Source organism: Pongo abelii, chromosome 5 (genome assembly GCF_028885655.2).
Source record: "Pongo abelii isolate AG06213 chromosome 5, NHGRI_mPonAbe1-v2.0_pri, whole genome shotgun sequence".
Lineage (NCBI taxonomy): Eukaryota > Metazoa > Chordata > Mammalia > Primates > Hominidae > Pongo > Pongo abelii.
The window spans coordinates 46,292,361-46,319,064 of NC_071990.2; the positions used below are offsets into that span (position 1 = coordinate 46,292,361).

A 26,704-nucleotide genomic window follows, 5' to 3' on the forward strand; every position below is an offset into this window, starting at 1 on the left:
GCCCTGCAGCTAACTGTCTTTTTGGGTTGACTTGGCTGGATACCAGAACCATCCCCACCCCTACAAACTAGCCAGGTGCCCTCATATGTGGTACAACCTACACAATTAGTGGTGTGTAGAGCAGCTTGTCCCAGCTCATGACAGCCAGCTGTGCCCATCTCTTTCCAACTCCCTGCTCTACTGACTCTATTTTATGAACTACTTGTTGATCTCAAATACCCTCACATTACTGCTACTGCCTGGTCAGCTTCCCCTTCCCTTGTTCCACCTAAATTCCTAAATGACCTTTATAACCCAACTCACACGTTGAGTTGTGAAATCTTTCTGGGCTTTCTCACTGCCTCTGAAAGATCAATCACTTCTTCTCCACACGTTATCACTTTGTATAACCATTGTGTGTGTGTATGTGTGTGTGTGTGTCTGGACATGTCTCTTCCCACCTATATTAAGGACACTTGCAAGACTTTTGTTCATTTTTATAATTTCAATACCTAGCAGAATATCTGGCACATAGCAGACATGAATTTTAACTACCCAGAGAGATACAAAGTTGAAATTAAAATTATTTTTGCTCTTAATGATAAGAAAATTTAGAGGGAATTTTCCATCTCCTGAACACATGTAATGCATCAGTGATTCAGTTAAGCACTTCACTCTTCATGACAAGTGTCTGTGGTGGGTATCATACCACATTCTATAAATAGAGATGTCAATAATCAGAGATATTAAGGAATTTCCTCCAAGGCTAAAGAGTTAGTAAACGGCAAATTTGAGATTTGAATTCAATTGTACTTCTAAAGCTTGTGCATTTCCTACTCCTCCATGATTCATTTTAACAAAGAAAACCTTTGTGTGAACAAATAACTGATTCAATGTAATGGAGACAATGTCTGGAATATGTGCAAAGTGCCATGGGCACAATCTGGAGGGACCTGCTGAATCTGGGTGGCTGGGGACCAGAGAAGTCCTTCATAATGGAGGTGAACTTGTGTTCTCTGACAGATACTGCAGAGGGATTCACTATAACCTTTACAAACCTACCTGGTATGGCTTCTTGTACTATAAAGACTCAACAGTGGAAGAAAAAAATCCCAGATTCCCTTGCAGCTAGAGTCTAGGTGTTCCAGATTCCACAAAAAAAAAATGTATAATGTGTGACAACTGGTTGGCAGAAGGAGACACACTCAGCAGCAGCTGCATGTGATCTTACAGGAGAACACCATGGCAGAGGCATTTGGTTCTGCAGGTTGCGCCTGTGTTGGAAGTTCTAGTGCACAGTCCCTAGTACCATAGATGCCAACAGCAGGAGGCTGTGGGGTTTTCTCTAGAACAATCCCAGAGTGTGGTTGAGTGTTTCTCCAGGCTCAACCTGGATGTGCAGTACTTAAGCTTCTCAAATCTGTAATAAATCCCTCTCTGCTTAAGCTTACTAGAGTGGATTCTCTTGTCTGCCTCTAAATCCGCTTACCAATGCAAACACTGTTGTGGAGAATGATCCACTTGCCTCTATCCTTCTGGAGAGATAATCACACAAGTGTGCAGCCTGTCTTAGCACTGTCAAGACCAAGGCCACATTGTGTACGGTTGTACACAAATTAGAAATATAAGTGTATGTGTTAGGGTTTGCAACAGATATGTATTCATGCTATTCCTATTATTTGCTTTAATTTTGTATTTAAATTTATTTGGGAAGCCTGGTATTGTTGCTGTAGGCAGAGCCAGTCTGGACTGCAGGAAGTCTTGCCTCTTTCATGTACAAATAGCCTGAAGAATTGAGTGGCAGTGATATGGCTGCTTCTCAGAAACAGTGATAGTAAATTCAACTGTTGGGACATTCAAGGGCGCTCCCTCCACATGCCGGGACACATGCCAGGTATTGTGTCCGAAAATTCTATTTCAGTGTTCCAAACAAGCCTGTGAAGTGTGCATTAATGTCCCATATTTTAGATGAGGAAAAGGAGGCTCCATAAGGTTAAGACACTGCCTAGGTTTGCCCGGATTGCAAGTAGCCACTGAGACTAAAGCCAGTTTGCACTCAGAGCTGCGTGCCCTTCCCATGCTGCCAGTCTGCCTCCCAGAGGGAGTGAGGAAGTGGAAGTATAATAATCACATCTCTCACATAAGAATAGGATTGACTGAGCTTGTGGGGTATTGCTCAATAAATGTTTGGTCAGACCAATGTCCTAGAGATTTTCCTCAATGTTTTCTTGTAGTTTCATAGTTTGAGGTCTTAGATTTAAGTCTTTAATCCATTTTGATTTGATTTTGGTATGTGGTGAGAGATGGGGTCTAGTTTCATTCTTCTGCATATGGATACGTAGTTTTCCCAGCAAATATTAAAAATAAAAAAAATTAAAAAACAAGAGGAGAACACTGATACTACAGAGACATCTTTCTAAACCAAATAGTTTCTGTGGTATAATTTAGGAGGCATAGTCAGTCTCTTTGAGTCTCAAATATGGTGAAGCAGATCCTGTCCAGGGCCCTGCTGACATGAGTATTTTGGTAAGAAGAGCTGAAGCATCCATCAGGATGATTATGCAAGTTGGTTTGCCCTAAATACGGTGTATTTACTTATTAAAAAAATTTTTTAATTAAAGAAATCAAACTGACAATTATGGAAATTACTTGTAAAATTATTGAGGTTACTTTTAAGAGATGATCAACATAAATACAAGTAAAAACAAGCTCTGTGAAAAAAGAGGGTGGGGTGGGAGTGGGGGTGCTAATAGTTGTATGGTGCTTATTTTGTGCCTAGAATTTTACATATATAAACTCATTTAATCCTCACAGCAGTCTAGTGAAAGGTTAAGTAGATTGCCCAAGATCACAGACTTAATAAATGACAAAATCAGAATTTGAACCCAAATGCTCTTGCTTGAGAGTCTATGCTTTGATCCACTATGCTAAACCTCCTCTCAAAGCAGCACGGGATTGGGTAAGACAATGTAATTGCTGAGGCCTGGAATCTCTTCCCTGATCCTACCTGCCACCCTGGTGCCTGCACTTTTTTTCAGAGCTTAAAGCCTGCTTCCTTCATGAAGGCTTCCTTGAAAAATCCAGTCCTGTTCTATCTCTGCGTGCCTTCAGTGGTTATTCAGTACTGAGCATTATATGCTCTAGAACCTGATTCCACCAGAACTCTAGCATTAATTCCTAAGTCCTTCATGTTGTGAATCCTTCTTCCTGAACCAACTGGTCACAGCCCCACAGAAAGAACGAACCCCCATCTTGGACTGTTTTCCTATCTCTTGCAGTATTGGCACATTAGGTACAGAGTGCGGGTTCTATAAAGATTTATCAACCTGTTGATTTGACATATTAAAGAGAGACATAGGAAGGAATAGGCAATAGATGAGAGGCTCATTCTTGCAGCCATAAAATTTTTATTATGGAATAAGAACTCACCACACTCACAAGAGAATTGCTTAATCATCACCTTTATAGAATTTTTTTTTTGGTTTGTTTTGTTTTTTTTTTTTTAGACGGAGTCTTGCTTTGTCGCCAGGCTGGAGTGCAGTAGTGCAATCTCAACTGACTGCAACCTCCGCCTCCCAGGTTCAAGCAATTCCCCTGCCTCAGCCTCCCAAGTAGCTAGGACTACAGGCATGCGCCACCATGCCTGGCTGATGTTTTTGTGTGTTTTATTAGAGACTGGGTTTCACCATGTTGGCCAGGAAGGTCTCGATCTCCTGACTTTGTGAGCTGCCTGCCTTGGCCTGCCAAAGTGCTGGGAATACAGGCATGAGCCACCACGCCCAGCCGACAAGTTGTTTTGACTGAGAAGGGTGGTCAAGTGCACTGTCCTGACGTCTGTGTCTTGGTTCCAGGCTTAATGTTGCATTTGGCCTTAGAGACTGGAGGGGCAACATCCTCAGTCCTCAAAGTTTCTGCAGCTTTGATGGTTCCTCTTGGCCAAAGAGAGACATTTAATGGGCCTGGACATGGCCATTGGATTTTGACAGCTTTATGGAGATTTGTAAGGGCTGTTTGCTTTGCCTAATAGTTATCATTTCAAACCAATAGATTCATACTAACTTGTATCACAGATGTTCTTTTTCAGTGTGAATTCTTTTCTCCAGTGGTTTCTTTATTTTGTGGACATGAAGACTCATCTGTCTGACTAAATCCCATCACTCCACCTTTTATATTCAGACAAGAATGAAGACCCAGGGAAGAGCCTGTGACCACAGAACTGATTGGTCTTCAAGCCTGATTTGAACCCAGATCTCCCTGCAATAGCACTGTCCTACAGAATGTTCTGTGATGACAGAAGCTGCCTTTTCCAACACAGTGGCCATTAGCCACTTGTAGCTGTAGAGCACTTGAGATGTGGCTGGTGTGACTGAGAAGCTGCATTTCTAATTTTATTTCATTGTAATTCATTTAAATTTAAAGAGCCACATGCACTAATGGCTACCATTTTGAATAGTGCAGTTCTAGAAGAACCAAGCCAGTTTATAGAGAGCTGCTATTGTAAATATAAAAGATTACTCACCATATCTTTCCTTTCTTGCCACCACAGAAGAATATAACAAAAATACTTCAGTAGAGTGTAAAAAAAATGCACCTGTGGTTCAACTTTCAACGAAAGGCATTCATGCCAGTTATTTCTTACCACCTTACATATTTACTTTGTGGTTGTTATCACTGAAACCTCAGAACATTAGTTGTTTCTTAAACAATGTACTGTCTTATTTATTTAAGCTGTTGCCATGTTACTGTTGTCCATGGTGCCCTGGGCATGGAGGCTGACGGCCTCTGACAGGCCCTGCCCTTCTGCTGACCCCCAGGCTCGTGAAGGGAGGCAGAAGGGCACTGCTTATAAAGCATAAAAGTGGGACATGCCTTCAAGCCCAGTTTTCTAACCTTTGTCCTCACAAGATTGCACAAATCACTTGGTTCCATGCCTGAAGCACATGCTTCATGCACAGGGAGAGTCTCTCATACTTTTGAGGGAGTGTTACCCATCTAGGAGCAGAGCTGCTGATCAGCACATTTTCCTAGGTACGCATCACAATTCATCCACAAATAGATTCTCAACACTTGGGGCTGAGTATTGGAAGGTAGCTGGAGAATGGGACTTCATTTTGGCAACAATAAATTCCATTTTTTCTAGAGTTTTCTAAAGAAATTCATAGAATCATCAGAGGCTTGAATGGTAAGAGGTTAAAAGATGAAGTGACATTGCACTTAAGCTGTGTCAGTGAATGACTGGCTGAGACATCTGTTTCCCTGTTTTCTCATTGCTGAAAAATGGTATGCTGCCTTTTGCAAAGTCTTTATTTTGCATCTTTATCTTAAAGTGGAAGATAAAGACTTTGAAAAAGACAGCATATCTTTAAAGAGAATGGAAACAAGGGTCAGAAAGGAGTTTTTTGTCAGAAGGCCAAAATATGTTGCTATAGCTGTCATCTCACAATGTCACTTTAATGATTATTATCATTGGATTTTAGTCCAGTTGAACTTTATGACTACATGCCAAACTCCAACTCATTCGTGAACCCAAAAGGGCAATATTCCAGAAGAACAGAGAAGCAACTCAAGATAAATGGAGATCTTAGAGTCAATTGCAACAACTTCCACTTCTGGCCTGACAGAGTAAAAGAAACCAGATTTACCCTTAACAAATACAACAGTACCAGCAGACAAAGTATATGAAATGATGGTTTTCAGACATTAGGAACAGGATACACGGGACCCAAACACAGCCTGGCAGTCTCTCTGAGTTGAGCAGACAATGGAGTTTGGAGTTTGGGAAGGTCAAGGCAGATAGAATTTACAGATCTAAATACCAGAGGAGATGCAGTTCCTAACACAGAGAGAGGGCTTAGAGAGCACTCTTGAGATCTGCAGAGGGGTCCCCTTGAATCTTTGACTAAGTCCTGATCTGCATGTGCATGGGGGAAAACTATCAAGTATGGGGAAAGAACTAGAGATGCATAAAAGAAGCAATCCCAGGATCTTATACAGGGCTGGTAATAATTTGTGTTCCCAGTAGAAAGGGTGGAAGGACCTCCTAGTACACAGGGCATTGGGCAGAGTCCTCAGAAGGCCATTGCTTCGGTAATGAAGCCACATGAGCTGTAGACTAGGGCGTTTCTGGACCCACTTCTACAAAGCTTAAAAGCAAGCCTCAAAAGGATTAAATTCATTCTACGTCACTTAACTATATCCCAGAATGAGGCCTGACACTTTTTAAAGGAATACAACAAAATCCAGTATGCAACAACATAAAATTCAGTATGTCTGGCAGCCAAAATATATTACTAGTGTATGCAAATAACTAAGAAAATGCAACTCATAACCAAGCATGAAAAATATCAATATAAACCCATATATGGCTAAAAGGATCAAAATTAGTATATAAGGACATTAAAACTGCTATATAAACATACATCTTACATTTAAGAAGGTAGATGAAAATATGAAGAGAGAATTGACAATAAATTCAACATTTAAACAGCAAATAATTTGAAGGAAACAAATTATCAAACTCAGTGACAAAGAAAGCAATAACCTGAATATCCCTATATCTATTAAATTCACTGAATTTGCAAGGGGAAAAACCTTCCCACCAAGAAATCTCTAGTAAAGATAGTTTTACTAGTGAATTCTACCAAACTATTAGGGAAGAAATAGTATCACTTCCACAAAAACTCTTTCAGAAAATAGAAGAGGAAACACATTCCCATCTCATTCTAGGTAGGCATTATCCTAATATTAAATCCAGACAAATAAACTAAAATAAAACTACACCCAAATATTTCTCATGAATATGCAAAAATATTTAACAAAATTGTAGCAAATCAAATCTAGGAACATATCTACAACATTCTACATATCAACAACATATCAACAACATTGTTGTAAATTCAACAACAAAATTGTAGCCAGTCAAATTTAGAAGTCTATAAAATAATAATAAATCATTACTAAATGGGGTTTAGCCCAAAAATGCAAGATTGGTTTAACATTTGAAAATTAATCGATGTATTTGGCATTAAAGGGAAGGAAGGAAGAGAAGAAGGGAGGGAGGAAAGGGAAGAAAATAAAACCATATGTTGTACCATATACAAAATAAACTTGAAGTGGATGATAGAACCAGATCTATAAAAGTTCTGGAAGAAAACAAAAAATCTTTGTGACCTTGGGTTAGACAAACATTTCCTAGATAGCACACAAAAAACACAAACCATAGCATTAAAGAATTGATAAATGGGCTTCACCGAAACAAAAAACATCTGCTCTTCAAAAGACACTGTCATAAAAATGAAAAGTCAGGCCATACTTATAAACTATTTGCAAAACATGTATAAAGAAATTGTCTTGGCTATATAAAAAGGTTTTAAAATTTAATAATAATAAGATCAAATGCTAAAATAATAAGCAAAAGATTTGAATAGGTGCTTCACCAAAGAAGATGGAAGGATGACTAATAAGTACATGAAAAGATGCTCAGCCTAATTAGTCACTAGAAAAATAAAAACTAAAGCTACAATTTAGTGAAACTGTGATATATTTATCAGTATGCTTCAAACTTAAAAAACTGGCAATGCTGAATGCTGGAAAGGCAGTAGCTAGAAATCTCATACAAATTTTGACAGCCACTTTGAAAACAATTTTCAAGGTTTTTTTTTTTTAAAAAAAGGTTGAACATTCACTAACCATATAACTAAATAATTCCACTTCTAAATATTTACCCAGATGAAATATAAAACATAATCAACACAAAAGCTTATACATAAATGTTTATAGCAGCCTCATTATTAATAGCCAAAAAGTGGAAAAGAATTCAAGTGCCCTCAACTGCTGAATGCGTAAAAAATTGTAGCACAATACATTCACACAATGGAATACAACTCAGTAATAAAAAGGGACCAACTGCTGATTTACGTACCAACACGGATGAGTTCAAAAGCATTATGAAAGAAACCACACACAAAAGATTACACAGAGTTTAAGTCTATTTATACAATATGTTTTAAAAGAGAAAACTATAATAATAGAAAGATCCTTCTAGGAGGCAAGAGGTGTCTGGGAGGGGACTCACAGCAAAGGAGGTAAGACAGAGCCTTTTGAGGTGATGGGAATGTGCCACATCATGATTATGGTGGTGGTTAAATGACTGTATGCACTTGTCAAAACTCCCTCAAATGCACACTTAAAATTGTGGACTTTTAATGTATGTAAATTATATCCCAATACTATTGGCCCCATAAAGCAATGTACATACTAGGGCATATGGTATAATGTATTTGTGTCAAATAAAATGAAAAAAAGAGAGAATTCCAAATATATGAACTTGTACACATATTTGCTGGAATGCACATAAAATGTCTCAAGGGGCATATTAATGAAATGTGTAGAAGGGACTGCCTCTGAAAATGGAAATGAGGTGTCTGAAGGAGTATAGCTGGGGAGCAACTCTATCTTTTGTACTTTTCAAACTTAGAACCAGGCAAATAATCAACCCATTCAAAGCAGGGGTGGGGGGCAATGTCAGCTGGGTTCCAAAACCTGCTGCTGTTCAACAGGACTTGAGTCAAAATCCTGTTTCTATGTGGGAGCACTTCTATTTTTTACTCACTATCTCCCCTTTTTCCCATTTACAAAATCACAGGATGCCTAAGAGTATGAATTTTCCTTCTCTGTTTTCTCTCTGACTAGCTGGTTTGTCACCAGGACTTGCCATCCACCCTACTCTACCCTAAAGTCAAATATCAATAGCTGCAGGTACTCAAAGATCTTTGCTTGAATACTGACCAAATTTCCCAGAACACACCAAGAAGCTTTCCTTCCAAAAGCAAACTGAACTATCCCCCCTACTCCATAACCAATTTGGTTTAAATCAACACATATTTATGAGCCCTGACTATGGACCAGACTTTGTGCTAACTGTGGGGTGTACGTGGGTGAATAAGATGTAGCTGGAAAGTGCTTTCCTTGTGGAGCTTTCAGTCTTGTAACAGACTGGAGGAGATACACACTTAGCCAGATAATTGTAAAATGAGGTAAGAGGGGCTAAAATGAAGGCAGGCACTGAGGGAGAATACCTAGAATTATCTGAAGGTTCAGAAACAGCTTCTCAGGGAAAATGAGTTCAGAAAGATGAGGATTTAACCAGATGAAGGAGAGGAGAAGGTGTTGTAGGCAGAGGTATCAGCATGGGCAAAGCTGGATAGAGCAGAACAGCATCCTATTTGTGGAGAGCTCAGTACTCCTGGGACACAGTGAGTGAGGCAGAGCATGGTGGGAGATGGAATTAGAGAAGCCATTAGGTTGTTAGGGGCAGAACATGCAAAGGCTTTGTAACGGGATGCTCAAAGGTGAACTTGATCATGTTGGCAATAGGGAAGGTTTACAGCAGAGGAATTGAGTATCCAGTTTGCAATTTCGTTCCAAGGGATGGTCTTTACTCCATTGGGTTAATGAAGGCTAGCTGAGGGTCTCAGGGATAACTGTTTAGTTCACTTTGACCAACATTTACCGAGCCCCCACTACAACAAGCTCAGTGCCCCCACAGGACACGGAGCTACAGAGATAAGAAACAAGATTCCTTCCTCAAGGAGCTGATAGTCTGGTAAATTGCCCTTTAAAAAATGGGAGTTCAAAAAATGATCCCCACTGACTAGTCTGACATTATCTCCCCCTTGATATTCTGATTGGAAGCCACATCCTGGCCAGCTGATATTCTCTCCCTCAGGGTTGACACTGCACCTTTTCTCCCGATCACCACGTCTAGTTTGGCTTCTGTGTCTGTTGACAAAACAGTGTTCAGTAAATCATATTAATGCAGAAATACAAAGGCAGGCCCAGGAACAAGGATGCATTGAATTAGCTCTAGCCACATGGCTTCCACAGGCTGCTCCTTGCAGTGTCTAACCCCAGTTACTGTGCAAATCCTCAAGTCCTTTGACTCCAACGTCCTTTTAGAGCTCAAAAGATCAAATAAGCACTCAGAGTATTGGCTTTCTGTCCAACTTCAGGATGATGCTAGGAATGTGCCAGGCATTCTAATGAGTGCCTGAGAACTAAAGAGATGAAGATACAAACAGTCCACTAAATTCTTACATAGTCCCTTGCATCAAGGGGGAAATACGGGTTCTGGAACTGGCTGCCCATGTCTGGGGGTTCCCATTCAATCCAACTCATTCTTCCTTCAGAGGGTAGTGGGTTGAAGAGTGGCCTTAAAAAAGTTATGTCCACCTGGAACTTGAAAATGTGACCTTATTTGGAAAAAGGGTATTCGTAGATATAATTTAAGCTAAGGATATTGAGATGAAATCATCCTGAGTTAAGGTGGCCCTATATCCAATCCCAAGTGTTTATCAGAGAAGATAAGGGGAAACAGATACAGGAACACCAGGGAGAAGGCCATGTGATGAAGAAGGCAGAGACTGGCATGATGCAACCACAAGCCAAAGATTGCCAGAAGCTAACAGAAGCTAAAAAGTACAAGAAAGAACTCTCCCCTAGAGCCTTCGGAGGGAGTGTGGCCCTGACAATATCCTATCTTTAGACTCCGGCCTCAATAACTGTAAGAGAATAAGTTTCTGTTGTTTTAAAACACCATGTTTGCAGTAATTTGTTACAGCAACCCTACAAAGCTGATACAGAGGGCTTGGACTACCACTCTTACTACTGCTGCCAGCCACTGGCCCAAGGCTGCCTCCTCCCTCACTACCCTGGAGATTCCTGTGGGTAACTTATTTCCTCCCTCTTTCCTTCATTCAACCATCGTTTTAAGTATGCCATGGACCAAGTATATGAGAATGGAGGCAGATCTCCCTTCAGGAGTTCACAGCTAGGGAGATACAAAGACATAAACAAGTAATCATGGCATTAAATGTTATGGACTGAATTGCATACATACCCCCCAAGTTTGTATGTTGAAATCCTAAACCCTCAGAATGTGGCTGCATTTACAGACAGGGTCTTTAAAGAGGTAATTAAGTTAAAATGAGGTCATTAAGGTGAGCCCTAATCCAAAATGACTGGTGTTCTTATAAGAAGAGAAGATTAGGACACAGACATGCACAGGGGGAAGACCATGCGAAGACACAGAGAGAAGATGGTGATCTACAAGCCATGGAGAGATGACTCAGAAGAAACCAACCCTGCCAACACCTTGATCTTGCTCTTCTAGCCTCCAGTATTGTGAGAAAGTAAAGTTCTGTTGTTTAAGCCACCCAGTTTGAGATACCTTATTGCAGAAGTCCTGGCAAACTAATACATTAAGGTAAGAACAATGAAGGAGCGCAGAGCCAACACAGCCGAGCCTTTTCGGGAGGGACGAGGAAAGCCCTTCTGAAAAGGTGACTTCTAGGCTGCATTTGAAAGGACAGGAAGGGAAAGCATTGAAAGAAGGCAACTGGAGCAAAGGCCCAGAACCATGAAGTGTGCAGGGAAGTGCAGGCTAGTTAATGTTTTTAAGACACAGGGTGAATGAGGAGTGGCAAATAATGAAGTCTTAGCTAAAAGTCTGAGTATCATGAAAAACTTTTATGCATTCCCTCCATCCTGGCCTTTTTCCTGGAGCAATAGGGAGCTACTGCATACCTAAAAGCAGGGGAATGGCATGGTCTGATGTGCTCTAAAGAAGCACATGTGAAAGAGAGAAGATCCAAATAAACACAATTAGAAACAACAAAAGGGATATTATCACTGACTCCACAGGAATGCAAATAACTATCAGAGAATATGATGAACACCCCTATGCACACAAATGAGAAAATCTAGAAGAAAATTGATAAATTCCTGGACACATACACCCTCCCAAGACTGAACCAGGAAGAAACTGAATCCATGAACAGACCAATAATGAGTTCCAAAATTGAATCGGTAATAAATAGCCTGCCAAAAAAAAAAAAAAGAAAAAAAAGCCCATGACCAGACAGATTCACTGCTGAATCCTACCAGATGTACAAAGAAGAGCTGGTACCATTCCTAGTAAAACTATTCCAAAAAATTGAAGAGGAGGGACTCCTCCCTAACTCATTCTATGAAGCCAACATCATCCTAATAGCAAAACCTGGCAGAGATACAACAAAAAAAGAAAACTTCAGGCCAATATCTGTGATGAACATTAATGCAAAAATCTTCAACAAAATACTGGCAAACTGAATTCAGCAGCACATCAAAAAGCTTATCCACCATGATCAAGTAGGCTTTATCCCTGGGATGCAAGTTTGGTTCAACATATGCAAATCAATACTTGTGACTCATCACATACACAGAACTAAAGACAAAAAAAGTGATTAACTCAATAGATGCAGAAAAGGCTTTCTGATAAAATTCAACATCCCTTCATGTTAAAAGCTCTCAATAAACTAGGTATCAAAGGAACATGCCTCAAAATAATAAGAGCCATCTGTGACAAGGCAAGATCCAACATATACTGAATGAACAAAAGCTGGAACTATACCTTTTGAAAACTAGCATAAGACAAGAAGGCCCTCTCTCACCACTCCTATTCAACATAGTATTGTAAGTTCTGGCCAGAACAATCAGGTAAGAGAAAGAAATAAAAGGCATCCAAATAGGTATAGAGGAAGTCAAACTATCCCCATTTGTAGATGACATGATTTTATATCTAGAAAACCCCATAGTCTTGGTCCGAAAGCTCCTGAAGCTAGTAAGCAACTTCAGTGAAGTTTCGGGTTATAAAATCAATGTACAAAAATCACTAGCATTCCTATACACCAACAACAGTCAAGCTGAGAGCCAAATCAGGAATGCAATCCCATTTATGATTGCCACAAAAGAATAAAATACCTAGGAATACAGCTAACCAGACAGGTGAAAAATCTTTACAATGAGAATTATAAAACACTACTCAAAGAAATCAGAGAGGACACAAACAAATGGAAAAACATTCCATGCTTGTGTACAGGGAGAATCAATATCATTAAAATAGCCATACTGCCCAAAGCAATTTATAGTTTCAATGCTATTCCTATCAAACTACCAATGACATTCTACACAGAACTAAAAAAAAGAACTATTTAAAAATTCATATGGAGCCAAAAAAGAACCCAAATAGCCAAGGCAACCCTAAGCAAAAAGAACAAAGCTGGAGGCATCATGCTACCCAACTTCAAACTATACACAAGGCTACAGTAACCCAAACAGCATGGTATTGGTACAAAAACAGACACATTGACCAATGGAACAGAATAGACAGCCCCAAAATATGGCCACACACCTATAACCATCAGATCTTTGACAAAGCTGACAAAAACAAGCAATGGGGAGAGGACTCCCTATTCAATAAATTGTGCTGGGATAACTGTCTAGCCATATGCAGAAGATTGAAACTGGACCCCTTCTTTATTTCATATACAAAAATCAACTCAAGATAGATTAAAGATTTAAATGTAAAGCCCAGAACTATAAAAACCTTGGAAGACAACCTAAGCAATACCATTCTGGGCATAGAAACAGGCAAAGATTTCATGACAAAGATGCCAAAATCTATTGAAACAAAAGCAAAAATTGACAAATGGGATCTAATTAAACTAAAGAGCTTCTGAACAGCAAAAGAAACTATCAACAGAGTAAACAACCTACAGAACAGGAGAAAAATTTTGCAAGCTATGTATCTGACAAAGATGTAATATCCAGCATCTAAAAGGAACTTAAATTTTTTTCTTGTAAATTTAACAAATTTAAAAGAAAAAAACAATCCCATTAAAAAGTGGGCAAAGGACATGAACAGACACAAAACAAGACATACATGGGGCCAACAACCATATGAAAAAAAAGCTTATCACTAATTATTAGAGAAATACAAATCAAAATCATAATGAAATACCATCTCATACCAGTCAGAATGGCTATTATTAAAAAGTCAAAAAATAACAGGTGCTGGCAAAGTTTCAAAGAATAACAACCACTTATACACTGTTGATTGGAGTGTAAGTTAGTTCAACCTTTGTGGAAAGCAGTGTGGTGATTCCTCAGAGACCTAAAAACAGAACGACCCTTCTACCCAGCAATCTCATTACTGGGTATATACCCAAAGGAATATAAATTGTTCTATCATAAAGACACATGGATGCGTAAGTTCTTTGCAGCACTATTCGCAATAGCAAAGACATGGAATCAACCTGAATGCCTATAAATTGTAGACTGGATAAAGAAAATGTGGTACATATATACCATGGAAAACTATGCGACCATAAAAGAACGAGATCATGAGAGGGCAGCCAAGATGGCCGAATAGGAACAGCTCCAGTCTACAGCTCCCAGCATGAGCGACGCAGAAGACGTGATTTCTGCATTTCCATCTGAGGTACCGGGCTCATCTCACTAGGGAGTGCCAGACAGTGGGCACAGGACAGTGATTGCAGCGCACCGTGCGCGAGCCGAAGCAGGGCGAGTCATTGCTTCACTCGGGAAGCACAAGGGGTCAGGGAGTTCCCTTTCCTAGTTAAAGAAAGGGGTGACAGACGGCACCTGGAAAATCGGGTCACTCCCACCCTAATACTGAGCTTTTCCGACGGGCTTAAAAAACGGCGCACCAGGAGACTATATCCCGCACCTGGCTCGGAGGGTCCTACGCCCATGGAGTCTCTCTGATTGCTAGCACAGCAATCTGAGATCAAACTGCAAGGCTGCAGCGAGGCTGGGGGAGGGGCGCCCGCCATTGCCCAGGCTTGCTTGGTAAACAAAGCAGCCAGGAAGCTCGAACTGGGTGGAGCCCACCACAGCTCAAGGAGGCCTGCCTGCCTCTGTAGGCTCCACCTCTGGGGGCAGGGCACAGACAAACAAAAAGACAGCAGTAACCTCTGCAAACTTAAATGTCCCTGTCTGACAGCTTTGAAGAGAGCAGTGGTTCTCCCAGCACGCAGCTGGAGATCTGAGAACGGGCAGACTGCCTCCTCAAGTGGGTCCCTGACCCCTGACCCCTGAGCAGCCTAACTGGGAGGCAACCCCGAGTATGGGCAGACTGACACCTCACATGGCCCGGTACTCCTCTGAGACAAAACATTCAGAGGAAAGATCAGAAAGCAGCATTCGCGGTTCACGAAAATCCATTGTTCTGCAGACACCGCTGCTGATACCTAGGCAAACAGGGTCTGGAATGGTCCTCTAGCAAACTCCAACAGACCTGCAGCTGAGGGTCCTGTCTGTTAGAAAGAAAACTAACAAACAGAAAGGACATCCACACCAAAAACCCGTCTGTACATCACCATCATCAAAGACCAAAAGTAGATAAAACCACAAAGATGGGGAAAAAACAGAGCAGAAAAACTGGAAACTCTAAAAAGCAGAGCGCCTCTCCTCCTCCAAAGGAACGCAGTTCCTCACCAGCAATGGAACAAAGCTGGACGGAGAATGACTTTGACAAGTTGAGAGAAGAAGGCTTCAGACAATCAAACTACTCAGAGCTACAGGAGGAAATTCAAACCAAAGGCAAAGAAGTTAAAAACTTTGAAAAAACTTTAGACGAATGTATAACTAGAATAACCAATACAGAGAAGTGCTTAAAGGAGCTGATGGAGCTGAAAGCCAAGGCTCAAGAACTACGTGAAGAATGCAGAAGCCTCAGGAGCCGATGCGATCAACTGGAAGAAAGGGTATCAGTGATGGAAGACGCAATGAATGAAATGAAGCAAGAAGGGAAGTTTAGAGAAAAAAGAATAAAAAGAAATGAACAAAGCCTCCAAGAAATATGGGACTATGTGAAAAGACCAAATCCACGTCTGATTGGTGTACCTGACAGTGATGGGGAGAATGGAACCAAGTTGGAAAACACTCTTCAGGATATTATCCAGGAGAACTTCTCCAACCCAGCAAGGCAGGCCAACATTCAGATTCAGGAAATACAGAGAACGCCACAAAGATACTCCTCAAGAAGAGCAACTCCAAGACACATAATTGTCAGATTCACCAAAGTTGAAATGAAGGAAAAAATGTTAAGGGCAGCCAGAGAGAAAGGTCGGGTTACCCACAAAGGGAAGCCCATCAGACTAACAGCTGATCTCTCGGCAGAAACTCCACAAGCCGGAAGAGGGTGGGGGCCAATATTCAACATTCTTCAAGAAAGAATTTTCAACCCAGAATTTCATATCCAGCCAAACTAAGCTTCATAAGTGAAGGAGAAATAAAATACTTTACAGACAAGCAAATGCTGAGAGATTTTGTCACCACCAGGCCTGCCCTAAAAGAGCTCCTGAAGGAAGCACTAAACATGGAAAGGAATAACCGGTACCAGCCACCGCGAAATCATGCCAAATTGTAAAGATCATCGAGGCTAGGAAGAAACTGCATCAACTAACGAGCAAAATAACCAGCTAACATCATAATGACAGGATCAAATTCACACATAACAATATTAACTTTAAATATAAATGGACTAAATGCTCCAATTAAAAGACACAGACTGGCAAGTTGGATAGAGTCAAGACCCATCAGTGTGCTGTATTCAGGAAACCCATCTCACGTGCAGAGACACACATAGGCTCAAAATAAAAGGATGGAGGAAGATCTACCAAGCAAATGGAAAACAATAAAAGGCAGGGGTTGCAATCCTAGTCTCTGATAAAACAGACTTTAAACCAACAAAGATCAAAAGAGACAAAGAAGGCCATTACATAATGGTAAAGGGATCAATTCAACAAGAAGAGCTAACTATCCTAAATATATATGCACCCAATACAGGAGCACCAAGATTCATAAAGCAAGTCCTGAGTAACCTACAAAGAGACTTGGACTCCCACACAATAATAATGGGAGACTTTAACACCCCACTGTCAACATTAGACAGATCAACAAGACAGAAAGTTAACAAGGATATCCAGGAATTGAATTCAGCTCTGCACCAAGCGGACCTAATAGACATCTACAGAACTCTCCACCCCAAATCAACAGAATATACATTCTTCTCAGCACCACACTGCACCTATTCCAAAACTGACCATATAGTTGGAAGTAAAGCTCTCCTCAGCAAATGTAAAAGAACAGAAATTATAACAAACTGTCTCTGAGACCACAGTGCAATCAAACTAGAACTCAGGATTAAGAAACTCACTCAAAACCACTCAACTACATGGAAACTGAACAACCTGCTCCTGAATGACTACTGGGTACATAACGAAATGAAGGCAGAAATAAAGCTGCTCTTTGAAACCAACGAGAACAAAGACACAACATACCAGAATCTCTGGGACACATTCAAAGCAGAGTGTAGAGGGAAATTTATAGCACTAAATGCCCACAAGAGAAAGCAGGAAAGATCCAAAATTGACACCCTAACATCACAATTAAAAGAACTAGAAAAGCAAGAGCAAACACATTCAAAAGCTAGCAGAAGGCAAGAAATAACTAAAATCCGAGCAGAACTGAAGGAAATAAAGACAAAAAAAACCCTTTAAAAAATTAATGAATCCGGGAGCTGGTTTTTTGAAAGGATCAACATAATTGATAGACTGCTAGCAAGACTAATAAAGAAGAGAGAAGAATCAAATAGACACAATAAAAAATGATAAAGGGGATATCACCACAGTTCCCACAGAAATACAAACTACCATCAGAGAATGCTACAAACACCTCTACGCAAATAAACTAGAAAATCTAGAAGAAATGGATAAATTCCTCGACACATACACTCTCCCAAGGCTAAACCAGGAAGAAGTTGAATCTCTGAATACATCAATAACAGGCTCTGAAATTGTGGGAATAATCAATAGCTTACCAACCAAAAAGAGTCCAGGACCAGATGGATTCACAGCCGAATTCAACCAGAGGTACAAGGAGGAACTGGTACCATTCTTTCTGAAACTATTCCAATCAACAGAAAAAGAGGGAATCCTCCCTGACTCATTTTATGAGGCCAGCATCATCCTGATACCAAAGCCAGGCAGAGACACAACCAAAAAAGAGAATTTTAGACCAATATCCTTGATGGACATTGATGCAAAAATCCTCAATATGATACTGGCAAACCAAATCCAGCAGCATATCAAAAAGCTTATCCACCATGATCAAGTGGGCTTCATCCCTGGGATGCAAGGCTGGTTCAATATATGCAAATCAATAAATGTAATCCAGCATATAAACAGAACCAAAGACAAAAACCACATGATTATCTCAAAAGATGCAGAAAAGTCCTTCGACAAAATTCAACAGCTCTTCATGCTAAAAACTCTCAATAAATTAGGTATTGATGGGACGTATCTAAAAATAATAAGAGATATTTATGACAGACCCAAAGCCAATATCATACTGAATGGGCAAAAACTGGAAGCATTCCCTTTGAAAACTGGCACAAGACAGGGATGCCCTCTCTCAACACTCCTATTCAACATAGTGATGGAAGTTCTGGCCAGGGCAATTAGGCAGGAGAAGGAAATAAAAGGTATTCAATTAGGAAAAGAGGAAGTCAAATTGTCCCTGTTTGCAGATGACATGATTGTATATCTAGAAAACCCCATTGTCTCAGCCCAAAATCTCCTTAAGCTGATAAGCAACTTCAGCAAAGTCTCAGGATACAAAATCAATGTACAAAAATCACAAGCATTCTTATACACCAACAACAGACAAACAGAGAGCCAAATCATCAGTGAACTCCCATTCACAATTGCTTCAAAGAGAATAAAATACCTAGGAATCCAACTTACAAGGCAAGTGAAGGACCTCTTAAAGGAGAACTACAAACCACTGCTCAATGAAATAAAAGAGGATACAAAGAAATGGAAGAACATTCCATGCTCATGGGTAGGAAGAATCAATATTGTGAAAATGGCCATACTGCCCAAGGTAATTTATAGATTCAATGCCATCCCCATCAAGCTACCAATGACTTTCTTCACAGAATTGGAAAAAAACTACTTTAAAGTTCATATGGAACCAAAAAAGAGCCCACATCGCCAAGTCAATCCTAAGCCAAAAGAACAAAGCTGGAGGCATCACGCTACCTGAGTTCAAACTATGCTACAAGGCTACAGTAACCAAACAGCATGGTACTGGTACCAAAACAGAGATATAGATCAATGGAACAGAACAGAGCCCCCAGAAATAATGCCGCATATCTACAACTATCTGATCTTTGACAAACCTGAGAAAAACAAGCAATGGGGAAAGAATTCCCTATTTAATAAATGGTGCTGGGAAAACTGGCTAGCCATATGTAGAAAGTTGAAACTGGATCCCTTCCTTACACCTTATACAAAAATTAATTCAAGATGGATTAAAGATTTAAATGTTAGACCTAAAACCATAAAAACCCTAGAAGAAAACCTAGGCATTACCATTCAGGACATAGGCATGGGCAAGGACTTCATGTCTATTACACCAAAAGCAATGGCAACAAAAGCCAAAATTGACAAATGGGATCTAATTAAACTCAAGAGCTTCTGCACAGCAAAAGAAACTACTATCAGAGTGAACAGGCAACCTACAAAATGGGAGAAAATTTTCGCAACCTACTCATCTGACAAAGGGCTAATATCCAGAATCTACAATGAACTCAAACAAATTTACAAGAAAAAAACAAACAACCCCATCAAAAACTGGGCAAAGGACATGAACAGACACTTCTCAAAAGAAGACATTTATGCAGCCAAGAAACACATGAAAAAATGCTCACCATCACTGGCCATCAGAGAAATGCAAATCAAAACCACGAGATACCATCTCACACCAGTTAGAATGGTGATCATTAAAAAGTCAGGAAACAACAGGTGCTGGAGAGGATATGGAGAAATAGGAACACTTTTACACTGTTGGTGGGACTGTAAACTAGTTCAACCATTGTGGAAGTCAATGTGGAGATTCCTCAGGGATCTAGAACTAGAAATACCATTTGACCCAGCCATCCCATTACTGGGTATATACCCAAAGGACTATAAATCATGCTGCTATAAAGACACATGCACACGTATGTTTACTGTGGCACTATTCACAACAGCAAAGACTTGGAACCAACCCATATGTCCAACAATGATAGACTGGATTAAGAAAATGTGGCACATATACACCATGGAATACTATGCGGCCATAAAAAATGATGAGTTCATGTCCTTTGTAGGGACATAGATGAAATTGGAAATCATCATTCTCAGTAAACTATCGCAAGGACAAAAAACCAAACACCACATGTTCTCACTCATAGATGGGAATTGAACAATGAGAACATGTGGACACAGGAAGGGGAACATCACACTCTGGGGACTGTTGTGGGGTTGGGGAAGGGGGGAGGGATGGCATTAGGAGATATACCTAATGCTAAATGAGGAGTTAATGGGTGCAGCACATCAGCTTGGCACATGTATACATATGTAACTAACCTGCACATTGTGCACATGTACCCTAAAACTTAAAGTATAATAATAATAAAATAAAATAAAAAAAAGAACGAGATCATGTTCTTTGCAGTGACATGGGTAGAGCTGGAGGCCATTATCCTTAGCAAACTAATGCAGGAACCGAAAACCAAACACCGCATGTTCTCACCCATAAGTGGGAGCTAAATGATGAGAACACACAGACAAATAGAGGGGAAAAACACACACTGGGGCCTATCGGAGGGTAGAGGGTGGGAGGAGGGAGAGGATCAGGGAAAATAACTAATGGGACTAGGCTTAATACCTGAGTGATGAAATAATCTGTACAACAAACCCCCATAACACAAATTTACCTATATAACAAATCTGCTATTGTACCCCTGAACTTAAAAGAAAAAAAAAAACGTGGATCATTCCTGTGGCTAGGTGGGGGAAGGGGGGGTCCTTGGGAGATGGATGACTCTAGAGGCAGAGTGACCAGTTAAACAGCTGTGGTCAAGATGACACAGATCAGTAGTGGCCAAGATGAAGAGGAGAGAATATTTTCAGAGTTGAAATCGATTGCACTATTGAAAGTAAAGGAGAAATGCAAATTCAAGTTATTCAGAAGTTTTATTTTGTACAATTGGTGATGCTGTCCAGGATGATGGGATTAGTAGTGGATGCATTGACATTGAGGTTGTAGTCTCTTGGGGGAAAAATTGCAAAACATTCTTTAGAAAAAAATATGTGCCCTAATTTGGGGTTATGTATTTCAGAGTATCACATCACTTTCATTTTCAGAGTTAACATAACTCTCACATGATTATTTGGTGATGCTTCTTTATTATTCTTTCATGAAGATTTCTTCCCATGGTTCCTCAAGGCGCTAAAAGGCTTACAGCAAGTGGATGACTCCACAGGAAAGAAAAGGATTTGTGTCACCCCATAGCATATCCTACCCCCCCCCACATGGGCACACAAGGTGTGAGTACCCAGGCAGGGAAAGTGGAATGCATCACAGTGATAGTTAACATTTCTGAGAGTTCATGGACCCTCCTGAAATCATCTGGCACAAATATTTTTGCATAGGGTTCTAGAATGTTTCTCAACCTTCTGAAGCATATTCATGAACATATGAACATATTCCCAGGCTAGGAATGCCGATATAAAGAAAAATCCCCTGGATGGACAGCCCAATGTGCTAGCTTGCCAGTGATTTGCAGGCAGCCTTAGGAAGGTTGGTTCACTCCTCTGACTTTCCACATTCTTGGCACAGTGCTAAGATTCTGCGACTCTTTGATTAATGGCATTGATTCACAAAGCAAAGCAGTTCATATGGGCACCTAGAAAATCATTTTGAATAAAACTGGGCCTTGATTGTGTTCCCAGCACTCTAATTAAGTAAGTCCAGCCAGGCTATCTCACCTCATGCAAACACACTTTTTAAACTGGAAACTATACTAAAATAACAAACAAAACCTTGATATATGCTGAATCCATATATCTCCCCCTTACCCTCACAAAATATAAAGTAGCTGGATACACAGGGAGATAATATATAAATCAGCATCACACCAGCTAGCTTTTTCCACCAAAATTGGTTTATATGAAGCCACAGATTTAAATATGTGGACACATCCAGATGATCAGTTGAAAGGATACAGTGTTAATGACACATGATATATTTTATCTAAATACTTGAACTAATCTTTGAAACAAAGCATGATGTCTGTTTCGTTCTGTTCTAGCTGGTAGGTGGAAATTCTTTTTAATTTGCTTGCTATCTTCAACATTGTTTTGCTCATGGTATCCTCCTCAGAACATTCTATTACTCTTGGTTGCTCTCAGGATAAGATCCAAGCCCCTTAGTTTGCAGTGAAAGGCAGCACTCTTAGTTATTCAACTTCGCCATCTGCTCTTCACCTACGTGGGCCTTCTGACCCACTCAACCAAGTGGACCTTGCCATACACATGTGAGTGTTGGCTGTGACTTTGCTTCTGCTGAGCCCACTGTCTGGGACGTCCTTTGAGCCACATCTCAACATCCCAATCCAGCTTCATTTATCTCATTTCCTCAAGGGGATTTTATAAGTTTCTCACCTGCAATGATAAAGCTTTGTTTGCCTCCAAGGCAAATGCACTAAATGTGTTGCTTATGAAAACATCCAGGAAGAACCTAGGAAGTAAGGGGATCTGTTCTCATCAGCTCTTGGCCAAGGAAAGAGGTCCAGGCCCACAGATCATAGCAGAAAAGGGAGGAAAGCCTACAAATCAGTAATGTTTTTTAAAATTGCATATCCCTATCAATATAAAACATTTACCCAAAATATATGTACATTTACTCACTTACAAATTATATATATATACTACTGTAAGAGTACACTGTGCTCATTGTAAAATATATAAAATATTAACATTTAAGTTGGTTAGATAAAAGTTCAATAGAAGTGTTGCTTATTATTTTTCATACTAATTATAGTATTCTCACACCACATGGATTATGTTGAGTGCCCCATTTTGAATACCATGACCCCTATAACCACATCAGGCACCTCTGCTATGGCAATAATAGTAATTACGACAATTCTGGAGCACTTTACTATGCTGAGCCAAATTATAGTGAATAATTCCTTTAGAATAATTACGGGCTATGAGTCTAAAAAGTATTAACCAGAGTTGTTCTGTTGCCTGACTTCAACAGGACATTTACATTTTCTGTGAATAGTGCCCCCTAAACTTGTTCAGTGCACAACCTGTACATCCCCGCATGAGGGCCCTATAAGTGTTCTATCAGAGATAGGCTCTGAAGCTGCAGACACTTTCCAAGGGACAGGCTTCACGTGAGCTGAGTGTGGACAGGAGTGTTGTTCTTATGTCAACTTTTCCAACCACAGCTAAATCTAGAAACCATAGTCAGTGTTGAGCAGTATCTTAGAGTGGATAATAAGTGGTGCCATATACACATGTACACACTGACCAGGAGCTGGGTCCATACACCTTGGAATCTAAGACTGTAAGAGCTAGGAAAGATTGCCTTTCAAGGATGAAGAAACTTGGGTCCAGGGACATTTTATACAAAAGTATTGACAAAGTTGTGTTAGAATTCCCTAACCACTGCTCTTTCCACAATATTGTATTGCTCATGTTTGAAAAACTCAGTAGGATATTTACTGAATGCCTGCTGCAAAGCACTATGCTTAAAATAAAATGTTATTTCCTGAATGGTTCCAATTTATCACAATAAGTAATAATTTAGGCTCCTATATATTGACATTTACCATATGTCAGATACTATATTAAGCAACTTATAAGCATTATCTTATTTAATCTTTATAATAACCCTATGAGGAAGGTATCACAATGTCCATTTTATCAATGAGGAAATTGAGGCTGAGAGAAATTAATCTGCTAAAGTAGGTTTCAAATCCATGCAACCAGACTTCAAAACCTGCTCTAGGAGCTGGGCACAGTGGCTTCTGCTTTTAATCCTAGCATTTTGGGAGGCTGAGGTGGGAGAATCACTTGAGCCCAGGAGTTTAAGAACAGCCCTGGCAACGTGGCAAAACCCTGTCTCTACAAACAAACAAAAAATTTAATTAGATGGGTATAGTGGTGCACGCCTGTGGTCCCAGCTATTCTAGAGGCTGAGGCAGGAGAATGGCTTGAGCCCAGGAGATTGAGGCTGCAATGAGCTGTGTTTGCACCATTGCCCTCCAGCTTGGGCAACAGAGTGAGACCCTGTCTCAAGACAAAAGCAAAAACAAAAACCTGCTCTAAGACGTATTCTGCTTCCATAATAAATGACATAAATTATATATAGGACAAATGGTGTTTATTTGTACCATTTTCTTTTGCAATAACCATTATCAGAATACTTTCTTCCTTTGCATTAAACAAAATACTAGAATGCTTTTTTCTCTCTCCATCTCTCTCACCACCCTTCCTCTCTCTTTAACATACATACATACAGACACATTAGTGAATATCAGCTTTCTCAATCGCACATTTTCTGAGAACGGGTCCATAGCTCACTAAAATCTCTAGAGTCAACCATGGCTCTTTATTTTTCTTTTCACCCACATCAAATTCTTCAACAAAATGCTTGGGCTTTCCCTTCAAAACAATCCCAATGCTCCACTACTGTCACAGTAATGCACCCTCATCTCTTGCCTGAAGTTTGCCAGTTGCCTCTAAACTGTTTTTCCCTGTTACTGTGTCTACCCTTCCCAGCTACAGCCTGTTATAAAAAAGGTGGCCATACTGTTGCTTCCAAAATCGCCCAATGCCTCCCTCTATCACTCAGAGTGAGTGAGGTTCCCCTGGTGGCTCCTAAGGACTGCTGTGATCATGGTCTGTGCCTCTGCACCTCTCCAGCCTCATCTCCTATCACCTTGCCTCCCTGGCTCACCCACTGCAGCCACACCACCGCCTCGCCCCTACTTACCGTCACTCTCCATCCGCCACATATGGCCATGTCCGAATTCCCAGAAGCTGCAGATTACTTTATGTGACAAAGGGACTTGCAAATGTGATTCAACTAAGAATTTTAAAACGAGGAGATTATCCCAGATTATCCTTGTGGGTCCAATCTAATCGCAAAGTTCCTTACAAGAGAAATGCAAGAGGAGTCGGAAGAAGGCAATGGGATGATGGAAACAGGGAGAGAAGAGGTGATGTGATGTGGGCCATGCGCGAGGAATGAGATCTGCTTCTAGAAGATGGAAAAGAGAAAGAAACAAATTCTCCCCAGAGCCTCCAGAAGGAAAACAGCTCTGCTGACACCTTGAGTTTAGCCCCATAAGACTCATTTCAGACTTCTGACCCCCAGAACTGTAAGAGAATATTTGTATTGTTTTAATCCACTAAGTTTTAGGTAATTTGTTAGAGCAGAAATAAGAAATTAATACACCCATATCCTGTTTTATAGCACTTTCACCATTAGCCCTATTTTATATTTATTTGTTTATTTGTTTATCAGTTGTCTCTCCCACTACAATGCAAAGTGCCTGGGAGACATGGCCGGGCGCGGTGGCTCATGCCTGTAATCCCAGCACTTTGGGAGGCCGAGGTGGGTGGATCACTGAAGTCAAGAAATCGAGACCATCCTGAACAACATAGTGAAAACCCGTCTCTACTAAAAATACAAAAATTACCTGGGCATGGTGGCGCATGCCTGCAATCTAAGCTACTTGGGAGGCAGAGGTTGCAGTGAGCTGCACTCCAGCCTGGGTGGCAGAGTGAAACTCCTGTTGCTGGTACTGCCAGGAAGTACCAACATTTCTTTTTCCTACTACTTCTGTTTTTGCTCAATACCAGCCATAGGTTAATTTCTAGTGAGATAAACACTTAACCAAATTTAGAAATAATGTCAGATGGGTCCATGATAATGACAATGATGATGATCATGGTGATGACCCACTTTGCCTGTCACAGGTTGCACGGATGCTTCTGCCATGAGAAAAAAAAAATACATCTAGTCCTCACTTTAAAAAAGTCTGTGGTCAGGAGCCATGGCTCACCTCTGTAATCCCAGCACTTTGGGAGGTCGAGGCGGGTGGATCACTTGAGGTTAGGAGTTTGAGACCAGCCTGGCCAACATGGTGAAACCCCATCTCTACTAAAAATTCAAAAATTAGCCAGACCACGTGGCACACGCCTGTATCCCAGCTACTCCGGAGGCTGAAGCAGGAGAATCATTTGAACCTGGGAGGTGAAAGCTGCAGTGAGCTGAGATCATGCCATTGCACTCCAGCCTGGGTGACAGAGTGAGACTCCGCCTCAAAAAAAAAAAAAAAAAAGTTTGTTTGCACAGTGTGACAGTGATGATGTGGATATGGAAGTCAGAAAACTGCGTGAATGCACCTGTTCCAACATCACCTCCTCCGTGGATCTGCTCCAAATTCAGTACACATCTCAGCACTCCTTCTCTGAACACCCACACACTCCACTCACTCCTCTGTTTCATCTCTTACTATATTGTATTAGAATACATTGAGTGCAAGTCTGTCTCTGTCACCATATTATTCATTACTTAAGAGCAAGGGTCTTGTCTTGCACAGCCATTTCCCCCCAAATGCTCAGCAGAGTACAAGGCAATGTGTGTCTGGTATGTATGTGTGAACCAAGCACTATACTAGATTATTTTTAAAAGGATCTTGTAGTAGGATAAGTGATCCATGATTTACACACAAAACAATTAGAGAAAAGAACAAATTAGAAGACAACAAAGGGCAAAATTAGTAAAGTGTGTTTCATCAGAAATGTTACTGGGAACTAGGGAAGAGAGAAATGAGTATGGACTATGGTTTCTGTAGGTTTATAATCATTTTTATTGGCAAGAAAGAGCAGCATTTACTAATATATTTATACTAATAAATGTGAAAACATTTCTAAAAATCACATAAATATGAATATTGTGGGGGAGATGTTGG

At 40.4% G+C, this 26,704-nt stretch overlaps 1 protein-coding gene across 1 annotated transcript in view; it reads right to left on the bottom strand.

The window, feature by feature from the left end:
• The window catches only part of CLIC5 (chloride intracellular channel 5), a 185,516-nt gene that overhangs the window by 157,573 nt on the left and 1,239 nt on the right, over positions 1–26,704 (bottom strand). The window lies entirely within an intron of this gene.